The sequence below is a fragment of the Crinia signifera genome, chromosome 11 (assembly GCF_055691185.1).
Source record: "Crinia signifera chromosome 11, ASM5569118v1, whole genome shotgun sequence".
Classification (NCBI taxonomy): domain Eukaryota; kingdom Metazoa; phylum Chordata; class Amphibia; order Anura; family Myobatrachidae; genus Crinia; species Crinia signifera.
Genome location: NC_139227.1, coordinates 42369147 through 42394394, shown reverse-complemented (window position 1 = coordinate 42394394; position 25248 = coordinate 42369147). Strand labels below are relative to the sequence as shown.

The window sequence follows — 25248 nt, the reverse complement described above, 5'->3', positions numbered from 1 at the left end:
CAAATGTCCTTAAAATGTTAGATTTGTGCGGGTGCCGGAATTAATTCTCTAATCCCTAATCACCTTTGTCAACGAGGAGACAGCAGAATTTTGTGCCATCCTTCCCAGCAACCAGGGTAAATCATTTTTATGTCGCAGGCTTTCCTCTGAGTCCTCTGTAATCTCACATTAGTATATTAGTTGGATGTATTGTTTCAGCTGCCACTCGTGGATTGCGCCCGGCATCCGTCACTGACAGAAACATTGCGCTAAATAGTGCGGATAATGGTCCATATCATGCATCTGGTACAAGGCAGTGATCTGTGATAGGGCTGAATGTAGGGCCGGCGCCGAAGTTGCCTAATGCAACTGATCAGCTTCTACCGATCATGCTATAGAATGTACTTGATAGATGCTACCTGATTGGTTGCTATGGGCAACTTCTCCACTGTTTTCACTGCTTTATACATCAACTAATGAGCGTAATATAGTGGGGGCAGCAGGGTCCCCAGCAGCACAGAGTATATCAGGAGATGGGTGAGGTGTCACTGAGGACAGGGCTGCATGTGACAGGGGTAGTGACATGATGTGAGGAGGCAATACTGAAAGTTATATAGTGGGAGGAGCAGGGTCCCCAGCAGGAAAGAGTATATCAGGAGATGGGTGAGGTGTCACTGAGGACAGGGCTGCATGTGACATGATGTGAGGAGGGGAATGGGGACAGCAGGAAGCCACATACTGAGAGTTATATAGTGGGAGGAGCAGGGTCCCCAGCAGCACAGAGTATATCAGGAGATGACTGATGTGTCAGTGAGGACAGGGCTGCTTGTGACAGGGGCATTGACATGATGTGAGTAGGAGAATGGGGGCAGGAAGCCACATATTGAGAGTTATATAGTGGGAGGAGCCGAATCCCCAGCAGCACAGAGTATATCAGGAGATGGGTGAGGTGTCAGTGAGGACAGGTCTGCATTTGACAGGGGCAGTGACATGATGTGATGAGGGGAATGGGGGCAGCAGGAAGCCACTGGATGAGAGTTTTTTGTGGGAGGAGCAGGATCCCCAGCAGCACAGAGTATATCAGGAGATGAGTAATGTGTCAGTGAGGATAGTGCTGCATGTGACGGGCAGTGACATGATAGTAGGAGGGGAATGGGGACAGCAGGAAGGTACAGACTGAGAGTTATATAGTGGGAGGAGCAGGGCCCCCAGCAACACAGAGTATATCGGGAGATGAGTGATGTGCCAGTGAGGACAGGGCTGTATGTGACAGGGGCAGTGAAATGATTTGAGGAGGGGAATGGAGGCAGCACAAAGCTACAGACCTTGAGTTACATAATGGAAGGAGCAGGGTCCCCAGCAGCACAGAGTATATCAGGAGACGGGACAGTGATATGATTTGAAAGTGCCAATACTCACCTAAGGTTAGAAGACTTCTTGTAGGTCCCACACTTAGGATAAGTATGCTGTACAGTACATACATTTTCTTTTTGTATTTTTTTATGTCTGAAATTATTTTATTGATATATTTATTCCTACTGGAATTTATTTGATAATAGAAACCTTTAATCAGTAAGAAAGTTGCCAGTATTGCGCACGGCTGTTTTTTGCATTTTATTAAAACATGAAGACCGAGGCATAACTTCGTAATCAGCAAAACCTCCAGCTTCATTTCTAGCTTCAAGACTCAGGAGCACAGAGAGAAAATTACTTGCTTGTCATTTTCTATATGTTTATTTAATATATTTTATTTAATATACATATAGTTGAATGTTACATAAACATTTTGGACATTTATTCTGGTAACATATCCCCCAACATCCCCTAAGGCTATGGGTTGGTGAATTTGGTGACACGAGGGACAACCTTTGATTTCTTTACCCTCTGCCATTGTTGCGTTTTCCACAAATCAAAGGCGGTGGAGACGCTAAACGACATTCTATTGATTTTACTGTACAACAGCCCAAAATGACAGTCTCGTGCCTCACACAAATACACCGTGCCTGTTGCCTCTTGTCCAAATGATTGCTTTATGTGTGGAGAGGCAGGGCGCAGTTTTCTCCTGAACGGCACAAAAGGGACGTATTTAGCCAAAGGTTTGGGATAACCTTTACTGTTGTCTAGGAGACATTACCAGAGAGGCAGCTCAGCACCCATTGCAGTGCGTGGCAAAATGTATGACACAGATGATGTACCAAGTCATGTAGACGGGAAGGAACCATTCACATCGCTGTCTTCCCTGCCAGAGGGTTAATTGAGTGGCATTGTTGCTGGCACGAGATTGAGCTGTGTGTGTGCGTGATACAGCTGAATGACTGAGCAGTGTTAGGACTGAGAAACATATTCCCCCAAATAGGCTCAGTGATACTGTGTAATTCTGCCGTGCTGCGCCACCTTTCCGTATACAGGCCTTCATTCACGTTTATGCGCAAATGCAATTGTGCTTTTCTGGGATACAGAGCAGCTAATGTTAACAAGTGAAGCCGCCGTCCAATAAAGAAAAGAGACGCCAACCAGAGCCACCGTAAATCCATTCACAGCCTATACGCAACGAAGTAAAACATTGACTGTTAGGGTTACCCTGTGGCTGACCAGACTGGTGCCATGTTTGCCAGCTGACGGCATAAATGGCTGGAATGCAACTGCTTATTTGCCGCAATTCCCCAATAACATCCCATTCACACCTCCAAACAGTCACTTTCTGTCAGGAAATCCTCTTTGTGAGCGGGATTGGAGCGACACTTGCGATCGCAGAGCAAAAGCGGCTGTGTGCAAATGTCGTGGCAGCTATGATTTGTATTGAGGTGACCAACACAGGCGCCTCAGATCTGCTGCTTGTATACGGATTAGGCCATAATATCGAACTGCCAATAATATACCCCATCATGCTTATACCATAGCGATTCAGTATAGCCACAGCCACCTCACGGTGTTCCTGGTGCTTTGAGAATCCTCACACCTACACCCAGCTGACCTCCAGGATTTGCCACCACTTAATATTCCACATTTTATTTAACTATTAGGTCAAGTGCTTCAGAAATGTCAATGGTCATTAATAGGCTCAGCCAACAAAATGGCTGCCTCCTCTGTGGTAGCACACCCATTAACCAGAGCGGGGTGTGCCACCGCTAAGGGGCCCAACAATCTTTGTTTCCGCAAGTACAGGGCAAAAGCTTCTAGAGAGTTCACCAGAATCACCGGGACCAGGCATTCCCACAGATTCTGCTGCTCCATGTGCCTTCCCTGAGTGTAGGCAGCCATGTTGTGCATGTAACGAATATACATGAAATTTACAAGGCACTGAGACACGAGGAGTGTTAGCATTTGGGAAGTTCCCAATCCTTAGTATAATTTTTTTATTGTTATTATGGGAATGGCTCATAGGGTAGACACTGGCCAGGTCGGCAGACAATAGGCTGAAACCAAAAGGTTTCACAAATTTGACACAGGAAAAAGGTCAACACACGCAAAACATTGATGCATTTTTTATGTTTTTTGGGTGTTAATGTCAGCACTCAGGTTTCAGTCACAGGCCCTGATTTGGGTTGGCTCGAACACCGCAGCTTGCTGAGCACCTGAGACACCTTCCGGCCAAATACCCACCACCCCCAACTAGAAGTCAGTCAGACTTTTTTTTTAACGAGCGATACGCCAAAAATACGTCCTGTGATGTCAGCCTCCCGCCCCCGTATTTATGGGAAAGCCCAGCGTTTTCATGGGGACTCCCATGGCCAAGTGCTGTCATCGCCCCTATCCACCCTCGTCCTTTCCTCGCCACAACGAATGCCCCAACGAGTTTGTAACTCACCGAAGCAAACTCATCGAAGCCATACCTTGCCAGGATTTGCACATGCGCAAATATGTTCTTGTGCGTATGCAAGCGCAGACCCCCAAACATCGGAACAGGGCCGAATTTGCTCCATTCTGAGTGAACGTGATCAAGGCCACACTTCTCCAGGCCCGGTGGAAGGTAAAAATATAATAATCAAAAAATCTGTGATGTCGACCTTCTGACGTGCCGACCATTGCTGCAGCCACCTATATTGATGTTGACATTGCTTATGCTGACCAAGTGGTGATATTACTGTGTAGTTACAGGGACTGTAGGCGGAGGTGAGCGCTATAGGACAGCTGCAGGATGAGATAAATACAATGCGCTCACACTGTACATGAATTCAGAACAGGGACGCTGAACATCAGCTGGGGCTCCCCCCCCCCCCCCCTTTTTTTTAAGCGAACTGACAAAGCGAGAAACTCATTGAAGGGTTAATTAACAAAGGAAGCTGAGACCGTAAAGCATCATACGATTCCCTCCTGCAAGACGCATATACATTAATGCTATCTGCTCAGCAGTAAACTTGCAAAACAAAACAATACAGGAAGGTATTTTATTCTGTTTACTAAATCCCAGGACACATAAACATTCAAATGCAAATTCTTCAAAGCAGAAAGCTGCCGATTCAGGGAGTGTTGTGCTTAAAAACAGCTACAGTAACAGCAGTTTGGGAATATCGCACTCTGAATGCCAGTTTATTTAAAGCAGACCTCCCTCTTCTAGGACCTATTTAGCGCCTCTCCGCCAAATTCCACTTCTGAAGAGAATAATTCATGTCAGAACGTCTGAACTCATGTATTCCTGCATTCATGCATATTGATGTGTGTATGTTATTGTGTGTCTCTCTCCATATATAATGTACAGTATATAGGGGCCCACTTAACGTGTGTGAAATCTGGTGTGTATTATATGGAGGATTACCTGTTTGGTACTATAGTTAGAGGTTTCATTTTTAAGATGAAAGGGGCATTTGATTGTGAAGAGGGTGTAGGTTATTTTGTTGGTATGAACAGTGCTTACAGACGATGGGCGTCTTTAGTGTTGGTGTGGCTGGTTGTAGGGGTAATGCGGATTGTAGAGGGGCAGGTGCAGTGTTTTGGCAGGGGGATGTGGGGGTGCTGCGCGTGGTGAAAGTGTGAATGGGGGGCTTGGTGTCGTTGGAGGGGCGTTTTTTTGCAAGTGGTGGAGTTGCAGGTGCATGTGGGTGGTGTGGGTGTGTGAGGTGCAGGGGTGATGGTGCTGTAGTTGGGTGGGGGGTGGTTGACGCCAGTGTTGGAGGGGCGGTTGTGGGGTTATGGGGTGGGTTAGGGAAGGGGTTTGGGCATCTTGTGGATGTGTGAAAGGCCGGTGTAGCGTTGGTGGGGGGAGGAGTGGTGTGGGAGGGGTGGTTGTCGTGTTTGCGCAAGTGGATGGGGGGGTGCTGTGGGTCGTGGTGGAGGAGCGGGTGTGGTGGTGTGTGTTGTAGTATGGTTTGTGGCAGAGGTATGCAAGTGTGGCGGGGGCAGCGGCGTAACTATAGCACTGCAACCCCCTGCGCTGTGCATGTGGGGGCGCCGGGGGCTGCAGTGCTATAGTTACACCCCCCCAATCCCCCGCAGACTTACCTTTCTCGCTGGTCCCGGCGGCTCCGTTCTTCTGCTGAGGACCACAACAAAATGGCCGCCCCCATATAGCACACAGTTCCCCTAAACTGTCTGCTGTATGGGGGCGGCCATTTTGTGGTGGTCCTCAGCAGAAGAAGAACGGAGCCGCCGGGACCAGCACGATAGGTAAGGCTGCAGGGGATGGGGGGGGGGGTTTGCATGGGCGGCGGGGGATTGGGCGGGGCGGCGGGGGGGGGGGCGCCCAAAACTTAGTTACGCCACTGGGCGGGGGTGCTTGTGGGTGGTAAGGGAGGGCTAGTGTAAAGGTGCGAGATAGTGTAGATGGTGGAGTTACACGTGTGGTGGAGGTCCGTTTGGGTGGTGTGAGTAGGTGTGATGCGTGGGTGCACCGGTTGCAAAACATGCATTTGCGTGTGTGCTGTGAGAAGTGTGTGTTGTGGTTGGGAGACAGATGGGTGTGTGGGTAATGGGTAGGGGGATGGGTGGGTGCAGTGTTTGTGCTGCTTGTTGCAGGGGTACTGTGGGATGGAGAAGGGCAGGTGCAGTGCTTTTGCAGGTGGATGTGGGGGTGCTGCGGGTGTTGGGGGGTTAATGTTGTAGGTAGGGGTGTGGTGGGTGTTTGCAGGTTGGGTGCAAGGGTGCTATGGGTGTGAAAAGGCATTAGGGGGTGGTGTGTGTTGTGAAGTGGCGGATGGGGGGATATTGTGTGTGGTGGAGTGTATGTGGGGTGGGTAGTGTGGGTTGGTTACCGTTTTAGTGCAGTGCATTTGCGGTGGTGCTGTGGGTGTAGTAGCAAGGGTAGTGTGTTTGGGTGAGGCATGGGTGCGTCGGCAGTGTAGGTGGGGGATGGGCAGGTACGGTGTTGCCATGGTGGGAGCATGGATACTTTGAGTTAAGGAATTTGGGGTGGAGGTGTGGCGTGTGTTGGTGTATTTGTGCCAGGAGGGGTAGGTGAAGTGTTTTGGCAGGTAGATAGGTGAGTATAGTGTAGGTGTGGGGGGGCGGTTGTCGTGGTTGTGCAAGTGGATGCAGGGTTCCTGTGGGTGCTGGAGGGGCGGGTGTTGTTGCGTGCAGGGTGGAGTGGTGTGGGTGGGGGAGTGTATTTATTGGTGTGGGACGAATGGGCGCGTTGGTAATGCGGTAGGGTTATGGGCAAGTAGAGTGTTGTGGGGGTCTAGGGGGGTTAGGAGGTTTGGGTGTTGGGGTGGTGAGGGTGAGTGCATTAGTAGTGCATTTGGGGAAGTGGGGTAGGTGGAGTGGCTGCAGGTGGGTGACAGTGTACAGTGGTAGGGGTGGGTGTTCTGCAAGATAACTATGTATACGTGGACTCAGTGCATGATGGGAAAAGTCAAAAAACAGAAGTGGTTCTAGCCGCAACCATTTACAATGGGGTGGATGGAGCTTCAGCTCTTGGCCACCTCATAAAAATAGGCCAATCGTGACGATGATCACCAGCCGGCCACATGGTCAGACATAAATCATAAGTTTTAAAATTCCATTCCTCTATCTATTATCTTCTAGAAGGTGCTGAATAAATAAGAAGTATAATCTGATTGGTTGCTATGGGCAACATCCCATCTTCAGTAGAACTCCAGTCTTAGTAAGTAAACCCCTACTAATCATTTGTCTAGCACCTTCTAAAGGGTAATAGCCTAACTTGATTGGTTGCTATGGGCAACATCTCTAACATCTAAAACTCTCACTTTAGTAAATTGACCCCTCAGGGAGACATTGGAGAGTGTATGTGTTCTACGCCACCATTCAAATTGGCCTCACCCCCTCCATTCTCAAAATAGACCCTTGAACATATTCAACTCGAGGCCCATGAGGCCATTAATCCGGCCCTGATAGCGTTACCAAGGGTTACGTACCACTCACACATGGCAAAAGTCAATTATAACCTGTTAAGAGCAACCTGATAAAACTTTGCTTGTTGTACTATTAGCATCATGTACCCAAACAAATCATCATGAGCGGTGTCCCTTATACCGCATGTGTAGACCACCGGTAACTGATTGATATACTCAGGAAAGCGAGGCGATAGAACAAATGACTTTCTCGATGTCTCAGTCCAAAGCAAAGACTTATGCCCCTTCCTTTCATGGTATAATCTGCATTATAAAGCTATCATAGCTCCACCAGGGATTCGTGGCGTCCAGGTCCGTGCGTCTCGACCAGTTTTAAGGAACCCAGGCATTACGAAACGCGCAGAACAACAGAGGCAAGATTAAATAGTTATCAAATATGTTCTCCCTGTTTTGATTCAAAGACGCGGAGAGAGAACTTGACAAGATGAAGCGAGAATGATGCCTCCTTTTTACTCCAATAACAGGTCTTACCGTTCACCAAAGACTTCAATGGAGAGAGAAAAAAGAACCGGTCCGCTCCCGTCTTTCATTTCACGACATGTGTTTTGTTTCGTGGGTTTTTTTTTTTGGTTTAGATATTTTTTTTCTTCGTACTTAAAGGAATTTTTCCAACGAGTTACGGAGCATCATTAAATAAAGACTGTGAAATGTGCAATATGGCTTATTTATTTAAATGTTAATTGGTCCGACGAACACTTCTAATTAGCTGTATATTTGCTTAGCAAAAACTTTTACAAATTCCAATCGCCTATTTGGTGCTGGTGAGGGTGTTCGCAGTCGAAGCTATGATTTTTTTCCCCCCTTTTTTTCTATATTTCTCAGCCCTTGAAGGCACAATTTAATTTTTCATGTATGCATACTAGCAGCGGTAAACACTTGCGAGTGTAAAGAAGCTTCTTTAATTAGCTGCACAACAATTAAAGGATTCACAAACTAAATTGAACCCTGTCTCTGTGCTTACTAGCTGAATTCTACCACCTGTCACAACAGCCCTTTATTCAATCTGTTATGCAGAATCATTATAGCAGTATAACTGAAGGGAAATACATAGAGAAAACAGCAATTATATCGTACGTCTCTCTTCAATGGGTTATTTTGGGTTCCAACCGATGTCAGGTTCAGCGACGTTAACCTTGCGATAATGCGTACATGCAGTTACATGATACTCATAGGGTGGTCTGTAAAGCCTTAGAACAATATTTAGCCTCATCTGTATATCAACAAGACGTGTGTTTTAGCGTGGCCAACTTGTGTCATCCTTCCTAAGAGAGACATTATCTCACAGCCCCCCCCCCCCCCGCTTCATACCTGTGTTCCTTTATAATTACAGAATGTAAAGAGGAATTCAGACGGAGCCTTAAACTGTAACAAGATTCCGCCGAAACAAAATTAAATCAAGACTACAGTATATAATAAACGGCTAATGCTGCTCCTTATCTCTACAGGGGGAATCCAAGTGTTTTACGCACCGGCGGCCACTAGATGGCGCTTGAAGGAGCAATTTCTGCTCCATCTGCTGGTGCTGACATTACTGTAATGTACTGTTGTTTCGTCATATTGATTGTCACAGTCCTGGACACGTGTACTGATTTGTAGCAGCATCTGCATAAAGGCGCAACTGCAATAAACCACAAGTCCACTTATCCATCTCAGTATCAGCCCCTCTGTGTGTTGACATTCAAAATGTCTACTTAATATTATGGCAAAGTTACCATTCTGTCATTATCACGTCGACAGTGACAGAATGCTGACACTGCCATAACATCGACATTGCGAATGTTATTGTATCCTTGTCGACGTTCTGGTGTTGACATTATGAACACATACCATTTATAAATATACAGTAAAGATGAGCAGGTTCAGATGTACTTGGATTTATGGCAAGATTGGATTTTTCCGATTGGCTATCTGCTGTTACGTGTTTTGGATAGCCAATAAGATCTGAGTACATCTGAGTAAAACCGAACCCGCACATCTCTAATATAAAAAATATATATATATATATATATATATATATATATTAACACACAAACCTACTAAAAGAGCTTAAGCATGCCACACACGGTCACACAGCACATACATCCCATTTTTTGGAGCACAGAGAAGTAGGCGGGGTCTGTGGAATGCAGTCGGCATTCTTGAAAGGGTACAGCGTACAGGGGGTGGCTAGCAAAAGTGGGCTTGTCAATGAAAGCTGCTGTATTGCTCACACATTAGCCATGGAGAAACTGCCCCTCCCACAGGGCAGATGCAACGGTCCATTGTGCGACTGATGACACACTGAGATGGAACTGCACCGCAAGAAGAAGTTGCAAGTTGGCAGTGGTGTAACAATGGCAGTGTAGGGGCGCATGGTCTCTTCAGATTCCAATGGTTCTGGCTATCCATGTGAAATCTGCTAAAAATGTCCCTCCAAAAATGGTTGCCACCTTGGAGAAGACAGTTCATTTAACTCCTGGCAATGGGCATGTAACCCGTAGCAACGCACATGTAACCCCTGGCAACTAGCATGAAACCCCTGGCAATGAGTAAGAAACTCCTGTCAATGAGCATGAAACCCCTTGCAACAAGCATTTAAGTAAAAAAAAATTGAATAAATGTATGGGGGAGGGGGAGCAGAATTTTTTTGGGGCAGCGGGGCACACACTTTCTAGTTATGCCACCGCAAGTGGGGTCTCAATATTAATTAAATCAGATGCCGCATCAGCATAATATGCAGCCATGTTGGCGTGGACCAGAGAATTAATGAGGGTACCATGGAAGTATTGAAGCAATAAAAACTACCCTCAATTGATTTGTAGCAACAAGATATGCCGTGAACACATTTGCATTCTGCCGCCATTGCTGCGGCGCAATGGTGGCCGCGACTCACTGCAGAAGGATGCTGAGAAATGCGCATCTGCTCGCTGATCCTTTCCAATGATTTATTTAAACATCACAGTCGACTCTTTCTGTGTCCAAATTAAACGTACTGACACGTTCTAAGTCACGTCCTGCTTGACCTTCGCACGTTCGCCTTCTTAGTTACCCCTATGCATCTAAATATAGTTCATGTTTTCATAATGCACAAGGCGGCATTGTGGAGCGACGCAGCGACTTGGCACGGCGCGGGAGCCAGCTGTACATCTGCCCCTTGATATGTTGGAGATCTCACAAGTCTTGGCCAGAGTCGCTCCAAGTCAGCAGGAGACTCAGTCCTCTCCTATTGCTCACGCCTGGCGTTTCTTCCTTACACTTTCTCTTATAATAGAGCAGCTCAGCTGATCTCTGCCTGATAGGAAGGGGGCTGTTTTTGTGTAGATATGTATTATTATTCCAAAATGTGGCAGCGTCCTCACCCATGTGCGTGTGTGGAAACGTGAGCTGTGCAAACTGCATTGGCTGCTGTAGGCGAGCATTGAGGCCAAGCTACATGGTGCATAATTACTTACCATATACTGGCATATGGTGCCCGCGGCTGGTGCCCGCTTACTATTGGAATGGACTGGCAGGCTGTAAAAGGAGCCCACAATGTGCAGAGGGCTGGACTGTGTACCTGTGTGGTCAGGGCTTCTTACAGTCCTCACTCATTTTTTCATGCAATTTTACCTTGTACTACTATCTGCAATACACTGCCTGCATTTTATATCTCTCAATACTGCTGCATCATAGAACCCCCTACTCTGCTCTCCCGCCATTATAGGGTACAAGAAGGTTTGTGCTCCATGAGGTAAATTATGATGTTGCCCATAGCAACCAACCAGATTCTGTCATCATTTTCTAGGCTACAATAGAGAAATAATACACAGAATCTGATTTGTTGCTATGGGCAACATCACCTCTTTACATTTTTAGAAGCTTTAGTAAATTTACCCCTATGTGTCATCTCTGCCAGGCAATGCCGTGTCTCACCCCTACACAACCCGCGTCATTGCATTGTCACACCCGTCTGACCCACGTCAGAGCGATCTGTGATGTTCAGTCATCAGGTGTGGATAGTCCCATTGCCTGTTTTGCTCAGTACAGTCCAGTGTAGCACACCTAAAATGGCTGCCTCACCTGCTGCATTCGTGAGTAAAGGGAATTTTCCTTGGAGCTGATTACCCAATTTATGATCCTGATTGTTATCTGGTTAGTACTGCTGTGCAATACCGTACAATAGATCTTCTTACGCTGTTTTGGTCGTAGGGCTGGATTAAGGCTAGTGGGAGCCTGAGTCTAGGTCAACTCCAATTAAATGGCCCCTCTCCCCCCCCTTCCAATATAGCCACCGGGTACTCACCTTCCAGCAAAGGGGACTTGGCCCTAGTCAGTCATGAGATTTCTACTCCCGGCCAGTCAGTTTGAACCCCTCTGTCATGTCCAGGAATTTTACATTCCACGACACAGACCCTGGGCACAGCACGTAAACAAAACACGCCCACATTTTGGGGGCAACACGCCCGTATTTTGCAGAACAGTCCCGTTCATTTTCAACCAATAATAAAATCATACCTAGAAGCTGTATAAAGCAGTTAGAGGAACAGATGCAGAGAGCAGAGTAATATGGACTGGATGCTGTTTCAAAGAGCTTACAATCTACTCACGCTCTAGGAAACCAATTGATGGAGCATTGAGAGAAAGGCTGCCTCATTGATGTATGTTCACCAATTGGGGTGATGTGTCTGCATTGTAGCAGTATAAATTAAATTCAAGATGGCGTTCCCCATGTGGGGGGACCCCATATAAATGCCCTATATAATGAGTGGAAATATATACGCATAATTAAATGAGATTTCAGAAAAATTTGCCTTTTGTATAGTAACCAACCCAAACCAGCATCACGTTTCCAGCGTACATCACATGTGAGTTACTATTCCGGCATCTCGCCGCGAGTCCTTATTGCCGACATCATGTAACCTTTTCCCTGAGTAGCTGCTAAGGTCTGACTACCAGCGGTATATTATCAGTAACGACAGCAGCGTGTTTGGTATTAGGCAGTCATTTCACAACACTACAAATTAATTCCAATTATTATAATTACATTTTCTTTCCTACTAAATATGTCTTTGTAATTACTAGATATCACAAAATGAAAGCCAAAATTATTTTAAAGCACATATTACAGCGTGGTTGGGGGGATATCGCTCGGAATTATTGTTTACTTATTACTACTGTACGCCGGTTCTCTCGAAGCCTCCTAGCAAGGTTCTTCAGCAATATGGATTGTTATCTGCAGCACGGCTGCGGCGGCTGGCGCTTTACAATCCTGCCCTAGGTTACCGGCAGCGCTCTGCCAGGAATCGTTCCCAAGCCTCTCTGTTCATTCTATTATATGATGCCACATATGTTAAGATAGAACGTAAATAAAGTTGTTTTAGTACATGAGGGGGAACCGCAGAGATGCAGATAGACTGTGAATTGCATAATTCCAGGCAGTACTTGTCAATGTATGTATTTATGTACAGATATGTATGCAGTGGCAGATCCAGGGGTGGGGCATCCATTTTGGCACTTTGTTTTTTTTAAAACAACGCAACCCCAAAAAAGAAGCACCACCAGTGTATCGGTGCTGAAGAGCTGCGGCTCTGAGTTGGCGCAACTTCCTTTTGCCGGAGGAGATACGCCCCTATGAATAAAAAAGAACGCCCTTAAAAATCTCTCTTTATCTCATTTCAATAATCTTGAGCTACTGTAATAATGAATTCAGCTTTATTGCACCATGGCGCCTTCTGAATACTTAGCCCACACTCCGCCCCCCAACTCCTAAGCGCAAACTTAATCTTTCTAAGCGCCACCACCTTGGTCAAGGTGCCCTTCGCAGATGAGCACTATAAAAAGGTGATCTACAAAGGCGCTAAACATACGTCTATTGCTTGTCTTTTGCCAATTGTGCAGATCCACTATCCGGGGCCGGTGGCCAGTATCGGGAGATGGTGGTGCACCTGTGAAGGCTTCTGTGGGAACAAATTATGCACCTTTTGCAAATTACTTTTGCAGTCAGATGCTGTTGTTGGAGCGCGGGAGAATTCTGGGCTGATGGCGATAAGCTGGAATGCGGCCACATTCCTGACATACATGTTAGTTATGAACGGCTGGTTAGAATGCAGTTGGGCACATTTATTTCCCGTGAGAGCAAAGTCCGTGTGTTGGTTGCATGCAATGTAAATATTGTACCTATCATCCAAAACTTGTACGCAGCCAGACCCTCAGCACAATTAAAGGGGAACCACACTGGAGATAATGAAATATAAATTACTGGTTATTAAGTCCACCAACTTTCTGTCTGCAAGTATGCACACTATAGCCTCCACCCGCTCATGATGAGGCGAGGGGATATTGTGATTGGCAAATGTGTTACCATAGATACAACTATGGCCAATGAAATGGCGTTCTGCAAAGTTATTTCATTATCAATGAGTGATGTAAACTCTGATACAATTTCCCATTTGTTAGACACCTTTGCAAAACAATCTGACAATGTCAATATACAGATGTGTTGCTATGGGGTGTGGCTTCCTGAGAGCATGGGTGTGGCTGGGTGTACCTGGGTGTGGTTTGAATGGATAATTGGAAGGACATTTTTTATTTTTTACTTTTATTTATTTTCAATTTTGGGGATAGTACGGAATACAGTTAACTGCACTTTCCTCATAAAATTGCTTCAAATTCCAGTTAAATATATACAATATATATATTCCAGTTTTATATATATATATTATATATATATCTATAGATATATAGATATCTATAGATATATAGATATATATAAACACACATATATATAGTGTTTGAGGCCACAAAAATGAAGATATTTTATTGTATGAATCCATCAGCTGCCCAAACAATCCTATATAAAACCTAATGTACAACACTTTTGTTACTGAACTGTCATAAAAGAACTAATGCCCAAATGAATTCCAGGCCTTTGTTTTGATTGGTCGGATTTAGCGCTGAAGGGACAAAGCCCCAGAGAGAGTTGAGGGGGAAGAGGAAGAGGCCTCTGTCCTGCTGCCCACCAAAGTTCCATATATGGCTCATTATAAACAACCCTCCCCTATTAGGAATATCAACTATTTGCATATTAATGAGGTAATTAGGAATAATTTACATAATCCTCAGCATTGTGTGCAGACTTCACAAACATTAACCATCTTAAACTGGCCATTAAGTTACCAAGGGATTCCTGTGACTGGCACTGGGCCATGTATTGTGGGATATCAAAGTTGTTCTCCGATAGGCTGTATATTATTATACCTGCCGATGGTAGCTCGCCCACAGCAGATGACATTGGGCAGAGATTAACGTAAAACATGAAAGATTTTTTGGGGGCAAACAAATACATGTGATGTATATTATTTTTTTTTTACATTTTGGAGCAGCCATTTCCACATCTGGCAAATGCCACAAGAGCTCATGGGTTACACCAGCTGCTTCAAGGCCTGACCAAGTAGCTCTGCCTCCCGATACTCTGCTTGGCCAGCATGCAATGATGGAGTAATCAGCAAGGCCTCTCTCCATTACTCACGGCACACCCCTCGTGACAAGAGTACACATGTCTGAGGAGTGTGACCACGCCCCTTTTCCCAGAACATTATACCACATATTGGAGGTGGCTTGTGGCTGCTTGGTGCTCTATAGCGGTCCACCGTAGCACCTGTCCAAATTAATAATGTCCCTCCCAAAATGGCCACCGCCTCATAGAAGACAGTTATTATGGATGCTAGAGGAAGGGGCAGCCATTTTGGGAGAGGAATCCCCTCACAGTGAGCAGGGCGAGGGGGGTGTCTGGATGTTGTCCTGGTGGGGGCGCATTAAGTATGCGCTACAGCCCCACATCTGCAACTGCTACTGGCCAGGAATTCATATTGGAATGTACAGTATGTCACTGCACTAAGCAGTAGTGAGGCATGAGGCACAATGAGATGCAAAGAGCCCCTAGTGAATTACAAGATGTTAAGGCAAGGGCATTTAACCACTTGGAGCTAGAACCTTTGTGCGGACAAGTTCAGACGCTGAGGGCAAGGCCTTCATTCAGACATAACTGAGCAAGAGGTAAAATTCCTCTAAAGCCTTTTTAGAGGCTTACAATCCGGCTTGACCTTTGGAAGTGAGCCTTTGATAACCTCCCTTTTACTCTGTAACACAAACAGACATTTTGTCAAAATAAAGTTGCACTGTAAGTATAAAGCTCTGAGCGGCCTTGAGTGTAAGCTCATTACGTTTTATTGTAATCCACCCGTCTTTGGTATACAAGTTTTTTTCTTGATTTAAATTTCCACCAGTGGTTAAAAAAAAAAAAAATTACATTTATCAAATGATTGCAAGTAGTAATCAGCGAGATTTACAATCAAGTGCTAAACTAGATACTCAAATGTTTCCTTTGTTCATTTAATTTTTCAACTTTCCTGTTTTTTTTTTTTATTTAATTTTTTTTAATGGTTTTTAAATAAATGTGTCAAACCGGCCAAAAACTGGGCTGCTCCTAAATAACTAGTAAAGCAATTTTAGGCTTATCTAACAGCGTGGGGCCAATACGCTGTGACCCGTATTGGCCAATAATACATTAGCTTTGATCAGTCTAACCGAGCTAGATTAATGAACATAAATCTCTGATTGGTTGCAGCAGGTTATACGGACAAATCAGGTATTTGACCAATAATTGATAAATTGATTGAAAGGCTTTTAGTCAGAACCAGTCAATCTTCAAGCTCTTTGGTAGTCATGTGATGGAAGAGCCATTGTATGTGACTGTGGTTGCTATGGCAATTACGAGACATTTAGCAAATTGTTAGTCTTTAGTGGAAACTTGAATCAAAGGTTTAAGGAGAAATGCGCATCTATGTCTGTTATCTTAAAGGTAACGAAAAGGTAACCAAAAATGGCTCGTACTCTAGCGTAAAACCTTTACATGGTCAGGGGACTTCTGTTATAATAATATCCTTATAATTTACAATAAGCAGTGCATATATAAACTTTATCAAAACTTTGTAGGGAGAGAACTTTTATTGAGATTACTCACAAAGTTATAATGACGGAAAACATTGTCAGTCATGTCCATGAGTATTCTATTCACACTACTGAAGTACAGGACATGGCGTATGTACTAACATATTTCAGAGCACTTCAGACCATCACAGCTTTCAGCAGACTCAAGCAAATGAAAGGTGATGTCTGGCTGGTTGCTTTTGGTTACAGCACGTGGCAATTTATTATTAACCTGCAGATGTGTGAGTGGAAAAACAGTTGACTCTGAAGGGGCAGATAAATAGAGAGACAGAAATCTGTGCTGTGTGCGGCAATCCCAGCTCCCTCTGTGCCCAGACCGGCCCTCTGGCCATCGACCCCTCCAGCATTTGCCAAAGTGCCAGGTGGCCAATCCCTCCCTGACCTGAAACCATGATTTCTTTCTAAACGTGTTTATCCTGCGCATCCTTTTAGACAAAATAATTATAAATAATTTAAAATGACATGTTTGTGCAAAAATTCCAAGGTGGTATCAAAATCATCAGTAGCAAAAATGTTAATTTTTGAAAAATTTTCTGGTTTCACTTTTTTTAACTTTTATGTTTTTTAATGCGTAAACACACGGGCCCAGTGAAACCTGCACGTTTTCACCGCTGTAACCCTGAAAACCTGACGCTTAACGGGGATTATGCTTCAGCTCTCTTATTCGGGTAAAACAAAATCCCTGATAAGCCACAGTTAGTGCCAGTTTATCAGATAGCCCGGCATAGTAATTATCCATGATCAATGATCAGAAGTAATTGAATACCCTCTCCAATTGCCATGTATAGCTTCAGAAATACTTATCACCCCCTCTATGAGGTTATTTGCTAGACGGGGAACAGTACACCACCCAGAATATATAAGTGGTTAAAGCTAATAAATATATTTAGGCATTTTTTTCCTTTTGCTGGCTATACAACATAAGTGTCAGTAAAAAGGTGCCTTTTTCAGTAAAATGCAAATGTTTGAATTGCTTCTATGTTAATGAGTGCTCTTTACTGTGAAGAGACAAGTGCAGAATTCCTGTCCTGCAGGGCAGTCACGCCGTAAGCCAGATATAATTCCTTCCAGCTCCGAAGGAGTAAATTGCAATTTTCGTAAATGTTTGTGTTGACGCATTTTGTTTGGCAAAAGATGCCTGCGTCCCATAAAATCCTTCTATTTATTCCTGCGACACCTACTGCTGGGATAGAACTGATCCACAACAGACTCTGTTTCACTCCATCCTCGCCAGCGACAGCTCATGAGTCAACCAGCAGATGTTTTTTTCTCTGTTTGGGTCAAAAGGACCTTATGGGCCAGTTTAGCTTCTATTCCAGAAGCCAGTGTGGGCGAAGGCTCCAGGTTTTGGGCTCCTGACCTGGCTGGCAGCTCGCGGAAGTACGCTGATCGCCATGACAGATTCTGCTTCCCTTGTAGCCCAGCCACATCCTGGATCGCTTCCAAGCCCCACACAACAGAATGTCTGATTATCTGCTCGGATTTTAATATTGATTCTGTGCGCTTATTTTGGAGGGTTTTGCAGACAGGCTTCTCCATGTGACAGGTGCCTGGAGACAGGAGCCTCGCTGGATTATCATTCATGGACATTTCCGGATAAATCAGTCTTTGATGTGTGCGCGGTACAAGCATTTACCATTGCAAGGGATGTCGTCAAAATATTTGCTGCAAAAATGCCCAGATCTAATATCTGCATGGAAAACACAAAGCGCAGTTACTACATTTTCATGTATAACGTACTAAGGGGGTGATTCAATCCCGGTCACTATTTCCGCCATTGGAAATAGCGTTCCTCGTCTATTTAATGCTGCCGTTTCTGACAGCATTGAAGGCAGTTTCTGACAAAACAGATCCAAATTGAAAAAAACAATCTGTTTTGACGATCCGCGGCCGTTTTCATCAATCCTCTGACTTTCCGACACTCGACAGCCGGAACATTGAATTCCGACTGTCGAGTTGCAGTCGAGAGAAATGAAAATGGCCTGGGATTCCGACTCTCTGAATGTTCCGACATTCGAAATTCCGGATTGAATTCCACCTAAAGCTTCTAAAATGAAAAGCGGTCATGTTGCCCACAACAACCAATCAGATTCTGTTAATGATTTGGTGGGGCAGGGAATCTGTTTATTTCATAGGTAATTCAGACCTGATCGCATGGCTTCAAATTCGCAGTGACCGATTATTGATACACTACGCATGTGTACGGTTCGCAGTCCGCACACGGGAGGCCGCCGTGCAATTAAATCCTGCTACTTTTCTATTTGCACGCTGATCGCTAGGTAATTGACAGAAAGTAGACACCTGGGGATGGTAACCAGCAGTTTAGTGGGAGTGCTGAGAAAAACACAGGCGTGCGTTTGTTTGTGACGCTCCAGGCCGGATATGCCGTTTCCCATTGCACCGCCAAGGAAGTCTTTGGCTACTCTGAGCCTGCGATGACTGTGGCCAAGTGTAAAAATCACAATGATGGGTTTTCGATATATTCACTCGTTTACGAATAGATTTGTAGCCGTACACAAATACATGTGCACCTGTGACCAGACCACACTGTGTGCACTCGGCTAAGGCAACGCTAAGATGACTGATGGTAGACACGAGCGAAACATTTATCACGGTGGGAGTTTATTGCGCTATGGTTCTGGCATCATCAATCTCACACAGGAATCACGTGATAAGTAGGTTTTGACATAATAAACATTAGAATCAAAATGGCTGCTCAAGATGCTTGTTATTCCTGAACCTGGAGCATAAACAAAATGGCAGATTTCTGTAACAAATAAAACGTTTACATTTTGACGGCAGCTCTTCCCTGATGCCAGTGAGGATTTTTATAGAGCTGTGGTGATGTGTGTCATACCGCCTCACACTATACAAGGTACCTGGTACTACTTGTCCACTCTGTGCCCTCGACCGTTGTTCCACAGAGCCCAAAGACATGAGTGTACTAGGCCTGACAACCCTTGAGCTTACAGGTAGGGATCCCGGGTCATTTTTTTCAGTCCCAGGATTGACTTAATGGTGGCCAATCAGGTAGCAGCAGGGCTCTTTAGCTGCACTACGTCTTCCTCCTTAGTTCTACCCCCTGTCCCTCAGTCCTTATATCCCCCTTCTCTCTCCTGTCAGTCCTCTCTCCCTCCCGTTAGACCTTATCTATGGCTCACTCTCTCCCTCCTCCCCCTACCAACCTCTACTTGTGTGCTGCACTGACAGGTGTCTTGCCCTGGCTCCCATTTATACCCCATCAGCAGGCCGGAGACCCGGCACGGCGATCAGGTGGGCGGACGCGGCTGGCTGTTACCTAGCCGGTTGTCATGGGCGGGCTCCTTCTGAGCTGGCTGGAGACCCGGTGCAGTGGGCAGGAGACCGGCAGGCGGACACCGCTGTCAGGCTGTGCAGCATGACCTCTGAGGTCACCTCTGCTACTCAGCACTGTCCAGCATTTAAACAAAAAAATTGTCTGCAGTGCACATGCATTAAGCAATCCCTAAAATCCTGGGATTGGACGCGCCAATCCTGGGATTGAAATCCTGGTGATTTTAGGCCAAAATCCCGGGATCCTGCCGATCCCAATCCCGGGATTGGCCTCCCTACTTACAGAAATCTGGTATACCTTATACCATTCTTACACTATATGGCAGTGTTTCCCAATATCGGTCCTCAAGACACAATAACAGTCCAGGTTTTTATTATATCCGTGCTTAAGCAGTGAGAGTTACATCAAAATCACTGAAGTACGAAGTAAGGTTTCCGTGCTCGACTGTGGCTATCCTGAAAACCCGGATTGTTAGTGTGCCTTGAGGACCGCGGTTCGGAACCACAGCTATATAGGATTATACCTGGGACACATTAGGCCAGAGGTTCCCAACCACTGTCCTCAAAGCACACTAGCAGGCCAGGTTTTAAGGCTAGCCATACTTGAGCAGAGGGACCTTAATTTGTATCTTTATTATTTTAATTGAGCAATCCCTGGTCATGAATGGATGTCACTAAAAACTGTTACTGTGGACCTTACTCTGGTTCATTCATTCAGCCGCAAATTCCAACAGGGACCGATGTTTTGCGTATTCGCTTGCGCAGCAGCATTTCTGCCCATGTGTATACAATGGGTGCGTGTGAACTCGTCAAGAAGTCTGGTTGCCGAATGCACGCTCCCTGCCTTGCGAGCGAGGGGTGTGGGGTGCTGGCCTGGGGCATTAGCATATGTGTATGCCCTGCATTTCATGGGCGTTACCATTAAAATGCTGGGTGTACATATGCTAATGGGCATACATATGCTAATGTGTCTGTGACGCACGTGCAGGGGACGGACAGCTGACATACAGATGTAGCGTGTCCCATCTTTGCAGGGGATGGTGGAAGATTCGCCATCCACCATCCCCCGGCAGCCGCCATAAGGGGATGCGCGCGCACGAGATGCGAGCGCGTCCCCGTACAACGGGGCTCCCCCGGGCCCCCGCCGCCTCACCGACGGTCGCCCCGGGTCCCCGCTGCCTTGCCGCACACCCCCCCCCCCCTAACCCTGTCCGTCTCCCTGAAGCGGAGACGGACAGGGTTCCCGTCCCCCCGCCGACGGGAAACTGCGACGCTCGTGCGTGTGAGATGCACGCGCGTCTCAGTCAGATGGAGCGCCTCTCCGCCGGCGATCACCAGCGGACAGATTCTGGCGATCCCGGAGCAATATTGAGAGGCGCTTCATCTGTAGCTGGATGTCAGCTGCCCGCCCAATTCCCTGCATTTCTTCGCTCATCGGTCTGGGCCACCCTTACATACAGTATGTGTGCGCCTTCGCCATCATTCAATGGTCGGCAGCCATCGAAAGATGGGGGAGGTTCCCACTGGCATGCTCATGTAAAACATCCGTTCGCAAGCCTTGCAAACAAATTCGGTGTGCGAATAGTTGGCGCCGGCTAACCATTTGCAAGGTTCATTCGCAAGGGTGTGTGCAAGCGACCGAGCAAATGAACTAGAATAAGGGACTGGCAGGAACGTGCGCTTGCGAGCGTCCCAAGTCCCGGAGCACCTCTCCACCGGCAATCGCCAGAGGGGGCATTCTGGCGAGCGCCGGCACTGGCTCCATCTATAACAAGGAATGCATTTAGAAGTTTGTCCCAAGCGAAGCTCCGTACCAGGTTAATAGAACCAATCATTTCTGTTTGTGCATTACTGCCCCTTTAACAAGCACAATTTTGTTTTAAGACTTCCTAGTAATCATTCAGGAAAGTTTCTTTTTTTTCCACTGCTCCTCATTCTGTGCCTTGCTTGATCAGCCGAAGTACTTCAACATGTAATTTGTGTGTTTGATTTGTCTTAATTAGATTTATTTATAGGTAACTGATCATTTCATCAAATGTTGGAAATTAGAGATGACAGTTAACTCCCTGTGTCCTGACAGACGACCCTCGTCCCCTGTAGAACGCACAGCGTTATACTCTACATTTATTTATATACAACGAAAAATGGAGACAGAACACCTCTGCAAATTTACTGACGCAAACAAATAGGCATAATCAGTACAACAAAATAAATTCTCTTGGCACCATTATATTACGACCAATCGCATAGGATGGGGAGATGTACTAAACCTTCAATAGTGATCAAGAGGAGAGAGATAAAGTATAAGGGCCAATTCAGTCTGGTTCATACAGCTCCGAACTCGACCCCATCTCCGATGGTATGCGCATGCGCATAAACGCACATGTGAGTAACCATTGAATGATTTCTCATCTGTGCAGATGGATGTGTAAGCGTACACCTCAGCTCGCATCGTAGCTCTGGGATTCAGGTGCCGGGGTGGGTGTGCGTTCAGTGGGGCGGCGTTTACCACCTCGCTAGTAAGTGAATATATACAGCCTAGCGAGCGCGTCTGAGTTACCCCCATAGTATCAACTAATTAGCTCTCTAACTGCCATTTTACAGGCTGTGTGTAAAATGCTGATTGGCTGGTATTTTAGATCTCTCCACTTTATCATTCTCTAAGCCTTGGAGAGTGAAAAAGGAGAGATAATGGGTCATCAAGCTTCAGAAAGTGATAAAATGCAGAGTAATAAACAGCCAGCCAATCAAGCTCCTACCTGTCATGTTACAGGCTGGGTTTGAAAAATGACAGATAGGAGCTGATTGGCTGATTGTTTATCACTCTCCACTTTATCACTTTTTGAAGCTTGATACATCTGGCCCAATGTACCAACCAATCAGCTTTTAATTGCCATTTTAGAATTGTTAATATTTTAATATTTATCATTTTTATTACTCTCCAACATTTGAAACATCTTCCCCAAAACTTACTGTAGTTGGGGTAATTCTGTTATTCATAATGTTCATAAATTGCATTTAGAACGCTGTATGGTTGGGGTGCCGACACTTTTCAGACACCAACATTGGCTTTTCCTTTGCACGTCATAAAGCCACATCAGAAAATGATCTTGGAAATCTACACTTTCGAACATCATGGATGTTGAATTTCATCGGTTTACAGCGGCTGATTCCCCTTGCTATTGTGTTCAAAAATAGCTATAATAAAAGAATGTCAGTAAATTTGTTGAAAAAAAATGATCATTTAAAACCACTTTCTGAGGCTTGGCACTCCTGCGGGTCGGTGCCCGCCTGTGCCGACACCACGGTAGACAGGCTCAGGAACACACCCACCTCTGTGGCATCAGCGATGTGGTTGTATACCCAAATGTCACCAGTGCTGATTGTACAGGGCGAGAGAATGCACTTACTCAGCAAACCCAGCTCTGGGCTAAAATGTGAGCGTGAAATCCGCGGTTTATTTTTATAATAATGTTTACAGCTGTTTAATGACCCTGAAAAGGTTCTGTACGCTGAGGCTCTGTGTCTCTAAACGGGAGTGTATTATTCTTATAACAACCTCCGTTAAGCAGTTACAGGAGTAGAGATTACACACATATATCACACCGGTCACCGCTACTATTACATTTTAATCACCTTTTTTTCACCTCACTTCTTGCACTATTGTTTTTTTTTTTCTCTTTATTCACTAACGCAGCAATCTTTTTTTCAGCAATGCTGCATTTATTTGATTGTGTATTTAAATGATTATACTGCAGATACTAATAGTAGGTACTTTACTGTATTAGTAATTGTACCCAACATACCCAAGATACGTCGTACGGTGCAATTGCCACTTATGGAAATTTCTACCTCTGGTGAGGCGGATTTATGAAAATCCTCTCAAAAAGGAAAAGGGGAGGAGTTAGTCTTTGCTAGAATTTGATTGGTTGCTGTGGGGACCATTTCCACTTTTACAAGGAGACATATTTAACCTTCTATGAAAACCAAGAGAAAAGTTGACCGTCATTGTACAAGTACAGGACGAGTCAGGAAAACCTCCCAAATTTTAAAGTTTAGCAAAAAAGGTGTAACCCATGCTCCATAAATGTTAGTATATAGGGTGTAATTTAGACCTGATTCCTGCTGTGTCAATTTCCACAGGGGTCGATTATCGATACACTGCACATGTGCCTGGGCTACAAAGCGCGTGCTGTCCAGCGATGAAGCCTGCTAATTTTTTCCTTCGTTTGGGGGTGGTAACCGGCCGTTTAGTGGGAGTGCTCAGAAAAACACAGTCCTGCCAGAAATAATCGAAGGAGTGCCTAGGAAAATGCATGTATGCCAAACCATTGTTGGTGGAGGGTGTGTGACGTCACATCATGATAAACCCGTGTTCATCACAGTAGTTGAGTAGGTCCAAAGCTGCGCAGCGCTTGTGATAAGTGGTGACCAGTTAAAACCTAATTGATGATGGACGTCTAACATCGTTCCATTTCGGCGCGCTGTTCGCCGAGACAGGGATGTATGAGTGTTTCACAGGCACGCATGTCCCATTGCCGCGAATTGGATGCGCGAGTGTCTCACACGCAGGCGCATCCCATTCCAAGACGGAACGCTCTGGCACGCCGGGAGGTTGAAAAAGCACAGCTCCAAGTGTAACTGTTGTTTTTCAAACACATCATGTAACCTGGAAGCTAGGATCTTATTGGTGGGTGCTTTATCTCCTTCCACTTTATCACTCTCCAAGGCTTAGTACATCTAAAAAGGACAGTTGGGGGCTGGTTGGTTGGTACTTTACATCTGTCCACTTTCTCTCCAAGGCATTGTACACAGACCCCTAAGAGTTTTAGTAAATCTAAGCATCAGGTCACTTTGTTCCATGAAAAATCCCTAGGACCCAACTGCCACTCATTCAGTGCGCTTACAGTATCTCTACTTCGAACTCTGTGTGTATTAAGAACACAGTATCACAATGAAAATCGAGGCTAGACCTAAATTGCCACCATTTTGTGGCTGGTGTCCTTCAGGAAGTAGACTCTTCTTCAGGCCAAAGTGTAAGATGGCCGCTGAGCTCAGCCTCTTTCTTTGTGTATTAGAATATTTGTTTTTCTGCTTTATTTATTTTTAGACATTTCAAACGGAACTTTGTTGTTTTTCTTTTTTGTATTAAAACCAAAAGCCGTAATCCGCAAACACTTGGAAGGTCTTAAAATTCTTGATCGGCGCATTGTGGTCACCATACTTCCTCTTACGTAGGGGCCTTCATGATAAACCCAACACTCGCCTTCTGTAGCCAGCACTTTTAGCGATGTATCGTTTTAATCATGACAGGCTTAATAACAGTTTGCAATTCTCCATGTTGATATGTCGCCCCTATAAACATTTTTTTTATTAATATTTTGAGGGTTAAATCCTAATCTTGAAGGTTTTGCAGATCTGCTAGTCAGTCTCCTTAAAATTTAATATACCTCGTTAATGCTTACTTGCAAACACTGAAGGATTTTTACGATTATAATCATGTGTTACAGCACCTAGCACTGTTTCTAAGCAGCATACTAATCAGCTTAATGAGATATTACTGCACTTTTTGTTGACTAAGGCAAAATCCTTTTTATTGTTGAAAAGCTTGTCCTTTTATTTTTATTCAAAACATTATCATGTTTTATTGTATGCCAGAGACGGTCTGTGGGCTCTGCAAATA

General features: G+C 45.2%; 1 protein-coding gene across 9 annotated transcripts in view; it reads left to right on the top strand.

Annotated features, from left to right (window-relative positions):
- The window catches only part of ZNF536 (zinc finger protein 536), a 557864-nt gene that overhangs the window by 194065 nt on the left and 338551 nt on the right, over window positions 1-25248 (top strand). The window lies entirely within an intron of this gene.